The following is a 12590-nucleotide window of genomic DNA, read 5'->3' as shown; positions in this document are numbered from 1 at the left end:
AGGTTGGTGGTAAAACAAAGTAGAGAGACAAATAATCGACAGTGATGGTTGGGAGAATGTGTTCCGGCGACATCATACGCATGTGGATTAAGGGTGGTCGCTAGAGGTGGTAGTTCTCGACACGACACGAAACACGACATGAACCGAATATGTAAATAAACAAGTTTGGGTCAGAAATTTCAACTCGTTTAATTAAACAAGTTGACATGATGCACCATGAAAATTAAACGGGTAAGGTTAGTGTCGAAACTTTCAACACGAAAATGACATATTTATTTATATGCAACTTCTTTTAATATTTCGGGTAAAGTCGGTATGCCTAAACCAAATCCAAATGTAAAAAAAAAACATTAGGTTGAGTCGTTTTGTAATGTGGAAGTCATTAATTAGCCACCTCGATCAATGCATATTTTAGTTTTTCACTTTTTCATTAATATATCATATTTCATAATCTCACTTGCCTTCTTCTCCTTCAATATCTACTTCCCCTCCCTTTGATACGACTTCCATTGCCTAAACTTAATGTGAATTTATCTCCTCTGCCTCCCAAACTATTATCACTTTTTTTCCACCTCTCAAACTCCTACTCTTTGAATTTACCAAACTATTATCACCTTTTTTCCACCTCTCAAACTCCTACTCTTTGAATTTATTTAATGTTCTGCCTCCCAAACTATTATCATCTTTTTTCCACCTCTCAAAATCATACTTTTTCGATTTATTTAGTGTTTTAATCTACCACAACATGACATATTTACAAAGTCTAATCTAAATCCTAAACTTGCCAACCCGACACGAACTCGATACGAAAATAAAATTGTTAACACGACATGAAAATTAAACAGAACCGAATTAGGATCAAGTTATGTCAACTCGTTTAAGTTTTGGCAGAAAATGAACACGACACATTTGACATGCCAAATGGTCGTTAGAGATGGTTTGAGGTGTAGGAATGGCATCGTACATCGGAAAAGAAAAAGGTTTTAGGTTGCGGTGTGATGTGGTGCGGTTTCATTTAAAGTTTGGTCTACTTTTAATAAAATAAATTTAATAATCTATAAATGAGAGGTCTTTGGCCTAGCGGTAAGAAATGATCCTCTCAAATGAGAGGTCATGAGTTCAAGTCTCTTAAGAGATATAGATATAGGTGGTATTTAGGAATAGGTATAGATAGTTTGTCGTTTAAAAAAAAAAACAAATTTCATGTTATTTTACACATGTAAATAACCAATTATATAAAAAAAAATCATTGAGACCAAATACATAACATATTTAATAATCGTCTATATCATACTATTTTTTTTTAATAAACGATATGGACCAAATTTTGTCAAAAACAAATAAATTTGTGAAAACCATTTTTTAATTTTAGCCAATAATATTGCGAAAACTCTTTATTTTTTCAAATTGACAAAATTACAAAAATGTCCCTGTGGTATGCATTTTTTTTGGGTTTTAGTTCAAACCCCGACTTTTTTGGATTCGTGGTCCTTTTGAGCTAGTTTTGTTGTGTTTTTGGTCTCTCTGATTAGTGAAATGATTGTAATACCCTTGGGGTATTTATTTTTCATTTTTCTTTCATTTCTTCTTAAATATAATACTAATTTATTTATTTAAATAAGTAAAAAAATAAGAAGGGTCTCTCTCTCTCTCTCTCTCTCTCTCTCTCTCTCTCTCTCTCTCTCTCTCTCTCTCTCTCTCTCTCTCTCTCTCTCTCTCTCTCTCTCTCTCTCTCTCTCTCTCTGTGCTAAAATAAGAGTCAGCTACCCCCATCACCAGCAATATTAGCCCCCTCCTTCAAACACAGTAGCCCCAAACAACGCCATTGCAGCCGAGAGGAGGCCACGGATAACACCAGCTGCCCACCTCGTTTCACCGCCCTTCAAAGCCCTCTTTTGCCACTATTTTCTTCTCTACATCGTGACCACTATTTTCTTCTCTACATCACCGTCATTCACAGTCTATAAACCCATTCCGGTGAATGCCTTTTCACTATTTCTTGGAGATCCTCATCACTCGTCGATTTCATCCATGGGTATGTGCCTCAAGTTCGTATATCATTATCAATTTCAGACACCAACAATTTTTCTGGATTAAATAGTTGAGGAATATGATTCTAGGGTTTTCTCGATGTTCTTCATCTTGATCTCATACGCCAGATTTTGCTCAAATTAATGATTCACAATATATATTGAAGCTGGATTATGGGATAAATCTGTTAATTGATTGTTGTGGGTGATTTAATATATAACAAGAAGATTGATTATGGAACCAATTTTCTAGAAATCGGTTGTTGATGATCTTTCACTCGGGTGTTCTTGACCATTTTACATCTGGGTCTCGATCGTATTTCTGATTTGTGTGTGAGTGTGTGTGTGTGTGTGAGAGAGAGAGACAGAAATGGTTGATTTTTAACTGAACCAAAATAGAAAGCATCGTTGGGTACAATAAATAGCATAGCAAAACTGTCGTCAGTGTCACCAGCCACAGTCGCCACCATCCACTGCCGAGAAATTGTAGCCACCACTATCATCGTCATGATAGGTCGGTGACATGAGCACTGTCCATCGTCACAAACACTGAACCATCGCAAACCCTCTTCAGAATTACGAAATCCGGCGCGACTGCTTGCGCATCCTCCTGGTTTCTAGCTCCATTGATTGTGAACTTCTGGAGACGAATCCTCTTGCCGCGAAACTCCAGTCACCTTTCATCTCAATCATAACTCACCGGGACTCTAAAAGGAAGACGCTACTGTTGCGAAGCTACAGTTATCGTAAAACCCTAGTTTCGGTGAAATCTGTCAAGTTTGAGAATTTTTAGGGTTTCTATCGAGGATTCTGCTATCGCTTGTGAAATCCTTGCGAGTGAAGCATCTTCCAGTGCTTATTTTCTCTTCCGGTGTCGATTTTTATCCAACTCCAAGGCAAGTACATCTGGTGTTGTATATCCATACATACATAATCATCATCTTCCCCCAAACACTATTCTATTCCTTTAGAAAAGCTAACAGTAAAATAGTTTTAAGTTGTTATGGAGATCGACCCTCCACATGAAAGCGATGGAAGCACCACCGGATCAAAGGAAAATGAGATGGTTGTGGTTTTCGATAGCTCAGGTATTGGTTTGCCATATGCCCCTGAAGATTTCCCTCAACCTGGTGACAAATGGGGTTGGAAAGTGGGAAAAAGAGTTGGTGTTTCTGTAACGCCCGTAGATCCGGGCTAGTCAATTTAGAGACGTTAAGCATCAAAAATGACTTTTTTATGGAAGATTATTTAGAAGGAGTAATCTTAACTAAGTTGTAGTATATGTTACAAGGATTCCGTACATATAAAGAACGCCGAAATCCGAGTTATAACGAAGAAGTTATGACCTGTCGAAGTTTTGCGACAGAACCGGCACGACACAGCGCGACGTAAATAGTGAATTTACGTTAGAGCGATATTTGGCCTTAACGATCTAAATGAAAGTCGTAGAATACATTAAACCGAGAGTGTGCATAAAAAGAACGTCTAAATCTGACTTCGTATGAGGAAGTTATGATTTTTAGAAATTTCGGCTTAGCAGTGTACATTCCGAAGTTCGAATATGAGATCGAGCGATATTTAGCCGAAACAATCTACACGAGAATTGAAGATCTCATCGTTAGTAGTCCAACGGTAAAAAGACAGACGAAAACGGAGTTCAGATGAACGAGTTATGAATTTCGAACGGAGTTTTCCTGTCCCGGCCTACTAAAAATAATATATTAATAATATATTAAAATTAATATCAAAATTAGCCAACGGAGTCTAAACGAGAGTTGTAGAGCATAATCTCACCTACGCCTGGATATAAAGAACGTCGAAAACGGAGTTCGTACGCGAAAGTTATGAATTTCTGAAGTTCGGGGTGCGAAACCCCAAAACTGTCAGAGTTCACGACGTGAATACAGTGTTCACGACGTGAACTCAGTATTTATCACTTCTGGAGCCTGACAGACGCAAGTGGCGATGACGCACCTGATGACTATTGAATTCACGACGTAAGAACTTAAAAATCACGACGTGAGAGCTGAAAAATGACCCTATAAATAGAAATCGAGGGTCAGCCGATTTTGGTTGCTCTATCTCTTCTCTCCCACTCCCGATACCCTCTCTAAGCCCTATTTTAACCCCCCGAAGCCCCGGTATCATCCCGAGACACGAAGCAAGTCCCGAAGCCCGAAGATCCCGAGAAGAAAAAAGTTTCCGAGCCGAAGCTCCGCCTGCGAGAAGCCCGGTGTGTGAAGATCTTCCAGTTTTACTGAAGAATACTACTTTACGAGCCGTAGTGCTGTCCGAGAATCGTCTAATCAAGTGAGTGTATAGTCACTTTCACCTTACACATATATATGAAGTATTTTCTTTAAAATACGTGCTATGTGTAATCATATTAATTGTTTAATTAAGGTGACTGTTGAATAGATGTTTTATACAAGTTTTAAACTGTATATGTGTTTTTATCTACAAATATGTTGGGTAAAACCATGGGTAGATGAATTAGATGGTGTGTGATGAAATAAAGGTGATGAGAGGTATCAATGTTTAAGATGATCTAGTCATCTAGCAGAGTATAGACAACGGCCACAGACTATTTTAGATAGTCCAGTGGAACGTTAGCAGACTTGTAATCGGTAGGTATGTTTGAACTATATGTTCATAAGGTGTTCTCGAACTATATGTTCATTAGGTGTTTTTGAACTATGTGTTCATCCGTTAGTTCTTCTTTTTGACACTATTACGTGTCGGGGTACAGGAGCGTACGGGAGTACTCTATTAGTATTTTCCCTATACTTTTATTTTGAAGAGCTTTGGAGTCTTTGTTTCTTTTATGAAGTGATCGGACGAGCTTCATTAGTCGGTGTTTCCATTTCCGATGCCGGATAGGGTGAGTCTGGGGGTTCAGATCACAGCCTAGGCATTAGTCAGCGTTTCCATTGCCGGATAGGGTGCGTCTGGGGGTTACATACCTCATGATATTCAGACCACATCCTAGGCAAAATTCGATGTTGGATAGGGTGCGTTTTGGGGTTACATACCTCACGATATTCAGACCATAGCTTAGGCATTGATAACTACCCCTGACTTAATTGTCTTGTGGTTCTTTCTTTTACGAACAAAGGTTCGTGGTTAAACTTATTCCATTCATTTGATATCTTTATCGATCTTTGTGTACTGCTAGGGGATTTCCGAAGCAGTTTCGTTAGTTGGTTGTTCATATCGATTCTTTAGGCTAGATCTAGTAAGATCATTGTATAGGATCAGTATGTGGGGATCGACGTTGTTAGTGCTTGTAGTATAAACCTTGGGCAGCGATGAACTTCGTGCCTATTCCTTAGGATGAATCCTTAGGAATGAGTGATAGTTGATTCTTAGGGTAAATCCTTAAGAAATAAATAAGACAATGGGGATTGGGTAATTGGGTTGATTGTTTGATGTTTAAGCATAATAAATTATTTAATGTGGGTTGAAAACTTTATATGCTCACCAGGCTCCCAAGCCTAACCCACTCAGTTTTCTTTGTATTACAGGTTATGGCACGAGAGCATAAGTTGGCTGACATAACGAGAGATTTTGGATTATAGGCCAATAGTTATGAATAACTGTTGTAAGGTCTATTTTGTTCTGTTTATGCTTTTGGTCTGTATTAAACATGACATCCCGAGATTTTGTTATATAATGAAAATACATTTCTTTAAAGAAATGCTTTGATAAATTCTTATCATATTTTGTTTTGGGAACAAATTCCGCAACCGTTTTCTTTAAACGATTACTCTGATTTTAAAACAAAGCATAAACAAATCGGTCTTTTCTGGCCGAGAAATTGGGGATGTCACAGTTGGTATCAGGGCATTAGTTTAAGCGAACTAGGAATTTGTAGGAAATTTCTAGACTTAAACTTAGAATGCTAAGTAATGATCGTGAGGAGTGTGTCTAAAATATTTTAGGTAGTACACCTAAATTGACACGAGCACTAGTTTATTTTAGGAAAGATGCCTAAAATGCCTTTATGTGTTAAATGCTATATGCTATTATTTGTTCGGATCTATGGTATGTTGCCGACCGGATCTGGAAATTTTATGTGCTCAGGTTTCTAAACGTCTAATTACGATATTAGAACTGGCATGTAATTTTTCGAAGTAATGAGGAGGAATATGCGCCTAAACCTTCCTCTATCTATATTCTCGTCTCGATACATAGAACGACCGCTTTGGTGTGCAGAACATTATGGTGAAGACTCGTAGAGAATTGAGTAAATGGAGGGAATGAAAGGCTTATGATAGTGAATGACACCTATCAGAAGATATCGTAAGAGTGGTATCTTGCCTTTAGAATGTGTCTGATAAAATGACGGAACGTTAGAGGAGTACGGTACGTCTGAAGTACACCTTCGATTGGCAGGATGATGGAGAGATTGGTGTAATTCTTGAGGTTGTCTCATCACCCGGTATTTCCATCACCAATCGAGTTGAAGTAGAATTGATGATTGAAGATACGCAATGAAGAAGTCCTAGTAGAGTCTAGGGAAATTGTTTATGATTATTTGGACACATTCGTATGTGTTAAATTGTTTTGTGATTTTAGGACTTGGGGACTGCGAGACAATACTTGGGACGAGTATGAGTAGGTGTGAAAGGTAGTAGATGCATATACTACCGGAAGCACAGGACTCACACTTGGATCAGGGAAAGTCACAAGGTTACCAAGAAGCTAGTGATTGATCTCGTTTTATTCAAGTATGTCGTTACCATTGTTTCGGTAGTGACTAAGAAGATGATTGATATTCTGACCCTAGCGGTCATATCAAATTGAGTCCGACTACGATGAATTTGTTACGTGGTTCATAGAACCAAGTTCGAGGTAGCATCTGACTCAAGTCAGAAGATTGAAATCAATGTGATCGATAGCATCACGCTCATTGTTAAGGAAGCTTGTAGCTAGAAATGCTACATGTAAAAATGTGATTATATCACATTAGAATATGAAGGAAGGTATATTCCATTCTGGAATTTGACTCTATGAGACTTGAGTCTAAGCGTTGCATCACACGATGAGAGGTCATTAGAACACGACCCATCGGTCTGTTACAATAGATAAAGGAAAGTACTTATCCTAAGAAAAAGAAGGAGTCCTCAATAAGGATTTATTTTGTAACTCGAAGGTTACGATTGAAAGTACAACATAGTACGAAGAGCAGATGCAGGATTGAGCACTACCTGCTATTGAGAAGTCCAAGAGTTAGATACTCTTTCGAGGAAACATAGAACTTACAGTTATTACCTAGGATGAAAAGATAACGTATGGAATCATTATACAAGTCCTATTCCGTTGATGATTCCGGGACGTAATCATCCTAAGGGGGAGATAATTGTAACACCCGTAGATCCGGGCTAGTCAATTTAGAGACGATAAGCATCAAAAATGACTTTTTGATGGAAGATTATTTAGAAGGATTAATCTTAACTAAGTTGTAGTATATATTACAAGGATTCCGTACATATAAAGAACGCCGAAATCCGAGTTATAACGAAGAAGTTATGACCTGTCGAAGTTTTGCGACAGAACCGGCACGACACAGCGCGACATAAATAGTGAATTTACGTTAGAGCAATATTTGGCCTTAGCAATCTAAATGAAAGTCGTAGAATACGTTAAACCGAGAGCGTGCATAAAAACAACGTCTAAATCTGACTTCGTATGAGGAAGTTATGATTTTTCGAAATTTCGGCTTAGCAGTTTACAACCCGAAGTTCGAATATGAGATCGAGCGATATTTAGCCGAAACAATCTAAACGAGAATTGAAGATCTCATCGTTAGTAGTCCAACGGTAAAAAGACAGACGAAAACGGAGTTCAGATGAACGAGTTATGAATTTCGAACGGAGTTTTCCTGTCCCGGCCTACTAAAAATAATATATTAATAATATATTAAAATTAAAATCAAAATTAGCCAACGGAGTCTAAACAAGAGTTGTAGAGCATAATCTCACCTACGCGTGGATATAAACAACGTCGAAAACGGAGTTCGTATGCGAAAGTTATGAATTTCTGAAGTTCGGGGCGCGAAACCCCAAAACTGTCAGAGTTCACGACGTGAATACAGTGTTCACGACTTGAACTCAGTATTTATGACTTCTGGAGCCTGACAGAGGCAAGTGGCGATGACGCACCTGATGACTATTGAATTCACGACGTGAGAACTTAAAATTCACGACGTGAGAGCTGAAAAATGACCCTATAAATAGAAATCGAGGGTCAGCCGATTTTGGTTGCTCTATCTCTTCTCTCCCACTCCCGATACCCTCTCTAAGCCCTATTTTAACCCCCCCCCCCCCCCGAAGCCCCGGTATCATCCCGAGACACGAAGCAAGTCCCGAAGCCCGAAGATCCCGAGAAGAAAAGAGTTTCCGAGCCGAAGCTCCGCCTGCGAGAAGCCCGGTGTGTGAAGATCTTCCAGTTTTACCGAAGAATACTACTTTACGAGCCGTAGTGCTGTCCGAGAATCGTCTAATCAAGTGAGTGTATAGTCACTTTCACCTTACACATATATGTGAAGTATTTTCTTTAAAATACGTGCTATGTGTAATCATATTAATTGTTTAATTAAGGTGACTGTTGAATAGATGTTTTATACAAGTTTTAAACTGTATATGTGTTTTTATCTACAAATATGTTGGGTAAAACCATGGGTAGATGAATTAGATGGTGTGTGATGAAATAAAGGTGATGAGAGGTATCAATGTTTAAGATGATCTAGTCATCTAGCAGAGTATAGACAACGGCCACAGACTATTTTAGATAGTCCAGTGGAACGTTAGCAGACTTGTAATCGGTAGGTATGTTTGAACTATATGTTCATAAGGTGTTCTCGAACTATATGTTCATTAGGTGTTTTTGAACTATGTGTTCATCCGTTAGTTCTTCTTTTTGACACTATTACGTGTCGGGGTACAGGAGCGTACGGGAGTACTCTATTAGTATTTTCCCTATACTTTTATTTTGAAGAGCTTTGGAGTCTTTGTTTCTTTTATGAAGTGATCGGACGAGCTTCATTAGTCGGTGTTTCCATTTCCGATGCCGGATAGGGTGAGTCTGGGGGTTCAGATCACAGCCTAGGCATTAGTCAGCGTTTCCATTGCCGGATAGGGTGCGTCTGGGGGTTACAAACCTCACGATATTCAGACCACGGCGTAGGCAAAATTCGATGTTGGATAGGGTGCGTTTGGGGGTTACATACCTCACGATATTCAGACCATAGCCTAGGCATTGATAACTACCCCTGACTTAATTGTCTTGTGGTTCTTTCTTTTACGAACAAAGGTTCATGGTTAAACTTATTCCATTCATTTGATATCTTTATCGATCTTTGTTTACTGCTAGGGGATTTCCGAAGCAGTTTCGTTAGTTGGTTGTGCATATCGATTCTTTAGGCTAGATCTAGTAAGATCACTGTATAGGATCAGTATGTGGGGATCGACGTTGTTAGTGCTTGTAGTATAAACCTTGGGCAGCGATGAACTTCGTGCCTATTCCTTAGGATGAATCCTTAGGAATGAGTGATAGTTGATTCTTAGGGTAAATCCTTAAGAAATAAATAAGACAATGGGGATTGGGTAATTGGGTTGATTGTTTGATGTTTAAGCATAATAAATTATTTAATGTGGGTTGAAAACCCTATATGCTCACCAGGCTCCCAAGCCTGACCCACTCAGTTTTCTTTGTATTACAGGTTATGGCACGAGAGCATAAGTTGGCTGACATAACGAGAGATTTTGGATTATAGGCCAATAGTTATGAATAACTGTTATAAGGTCTATTTTGTTCTGTTTATGCTTTTGGTCTGTATTGAACATGACATCCCGAGATTTTGTTATATAATGAAAATACATTTCTTTAAAGAAATGTTTTGATAAATTCTTATCATATTTTGTTTTGGGAACAAATTCCGCAACCGTTTTCTTTAAACAATTACTCTGATTTTAAAACAAAGCATAAACAAATCGGTCTTTTCTGGCCGAGAAATTGGGGATGTCACAGTTTCAGGGCACTTTATAGACATATATCTCTATCTCCCTGATCGCCTTCACAAAGAAAATAAGTTAGTAGGTTTCTCTGGTGTCACTTGTGGCAAGGGTTTCGTTAGCAAAGCTTCACTTGAAAGGTATTTAATGGAAACATTTCCAGGAATGGATATCAATGCTTTCTTTTATTCCTTCACTTGGAAGATCCAAGCTGCAAACATCAAAGGTAACTCAATTATTCATACTCTAGTAGATGTAAACTGCTTTAATTGTTTTCTACAAAATCATACAGGAAACAAAGAAATCATAATGGAAAATCCAATCAGCTATCAACAATTCGATCCAGCAGGGTGTAAAGCAGGAAACACAAACTGCTCAAGTCTAAGACTACTTGAAACAAACAACCCAATATACCCTTACACAATGTCATGTGACATCTGTTGTGTAGAGCCTTATTTCTGCCATGATTGTTGCTGTATACTTTGTTCTAGACCTGTGAATTCCTCCATTAATGACTACAGTTTCATAAAATGTGAAGCCATGGTGAACCAGAGTCATGACTTCATTTGTGGTCACATTTGCCACATAGAATGTGGTCTGCGGTCCAACATGGCTGGGACCATCGGTCTGGATGCTGAGTATTAATGCAGGCGGTGTGATGCCAGGACTGACCTGGTCCCACATGTTGAGAAGCTTCTTAGGAGCTGTGAGAGTATTTGTGATTGTGATAAAGTTCAGAAGATATTAAATCTTTGTATGATTATTTTGAGGGGATCCACCAAAGCTAGTGCGATGAAGCTGTTCAATCATGTTCAATCTGCTGTTGCAAAGGTATTTTGTAAACAATAGCAACGTACTTTCATATATTTGTTATCATTTCGTTTTTTTTTTTTGGGGTAAATCTGTAAATGCAAGAAATAGCATCTTACTTTTGTTTATTCTGATTACAACATTGTACTTTTGAAAAAGGGTTAATTTCATAAAAGACCTTATATTTTGTGTTTTTTTTTCCGGATTAAACCTCATTTTTTTAATTTTTTTTTCATGAAAAGACGTTATATTTTTTCATTTTTGCCGAAAAAACCCTCAACTTTGTCTTCTTTTCCGAAAAAAACCCCTCAACTTTCTAAATGTTTCCAAATAAATCCTCAACTTTTTTATTTAGTTTTTCATGAAAAAACCCTCGCATTTTACAACTTTTTTTTAGAGAAAAATGACTAAAAGGGCCGGATCGGAAAAAATAAAAAAATGCAAGGTTTTTTCATAAAAAAAATAAAGTTGGAAAAAACACAAAATATAAGGTATTTTATGAGATTAACCTTTTGAAAAACCTACCTAGTGCTATAATTGGGTATATGTTTCAAAATATAATGTTCTATTTTAAAATAAATATTTATTTGAAAGTATATGTTTGTTGTTGTCAGCTTAAAGAAGGGAATAGTCATGAAGATATATGGAAACGAGAAGACATGTCAGCTGTTACCAGAGGTGCCTTGTATGTACTTTTTTATAAATAAAATAGAAACCCATGAGCCTATTGATTCCAATTTCTTGTATGTACAAAAGACATAAATACCCTTCTCATCTTTATCATCGGGAATAGCCTAGAAAGCTTGCCAGTGTAATTTTATAATTTATTCTACCCAAAAAGGTGGGATAGGGACTCTTTTGATCTCTTCTGATCTCTTGTCCGTGCAAAAGACGTAAACGCCCTCCTTATCATTTTCATCAGTAATAACCCGATATTAAAAAATCATACTTTTTTCTCCGACCAAAAAAAGTGGAACAGAGTAGGTCTATGTAAAAGACGTAAATGCCCTCGAAAACATCATGATCTCACAACACCATTATTTTCTTTAATCAAAACTTCAATTTTGCATAATTCAGGAGATCTCTCTCAATATGAAACCGATACATTTGAAGTTTCAAATTTTGCTCCTTCACAACGACAAATTTCCTTCACAAATTTCGATTACCAAATAGAATCCATGGAGCTCGAGAAAAAGATCAATAAAACACTCGCCTCACTAAAAAAGTCTCAAGAAACCGGGTATAAAATTGCCGAAAACGCCCTCACGGCTCAAAAAAACCATCTTTTAGATCTTTACAAAGAGCTTGAGAAACAGAAGGGCAAACTTGCAAAAAAACCATCTTTTAGATTTTATTTTTATTTTTATTTTTACTTTTACATTAAAATTTTAGTTTAGTTTTAGAAATTAGTTTTATTTTGTATTGTTATTTTTGTCCTCAAAATGTTTTATTTTTATAAAGGTTTTTGGGTATTGGACTTCATCATTGTGGATTGCGGCCCATGAAATTTTTGGCCCAGGTATATAAAGAAAAGGAAAACAGCCGAGAACCTTCTATTCCTCATTTCTCTATTCTCGGCCGCAAACTCCCCAGACTCTCTCTCTCTAAAAACTTTTTTGTGAAATTTTGTGAAATTGCTCCGTTAACTTCAAAGGTATGCTAATTCCGATCAAGGATATGCATTTTTCGCATCAAAACGACGTGTTTTACGGGTTTAATCGAAGAAAAAGGAAAC

The 12590-nt window shown here is 37.5% G+C and overlaps 1 pseudogene; it reads left to right on the top strand.

The window, feature by feature from the left end:
• The first annotated feature begins 3033 nt into the window (after positions 1-3033).
• Positions 3034-12252, top strand: LOC145127183 (uncharacterized; annotated as a pseudogene).
• Positions 12253-12590: the final 338 nt, after the last annotated feature.

This window comes from Lactuca virosa, chromosome 7 (assembly GCF_052849685.1).
Source record: "Lactuca virosa cultivar CGN04683 chromosome 7, Lactuca_virosa_CGN04683_v6, whole genome shotgun sequence".
Classification (NCBI taxonomy): Eukaryota; Viridiplantae; Streptophyta; class Magnoliopsida; order Asterales; family Asteraceae; genus Lactuca; species Lactuca virosa.
This window is presented reverse-complemented; position numbering and strand designations above follow the sequence as displayed.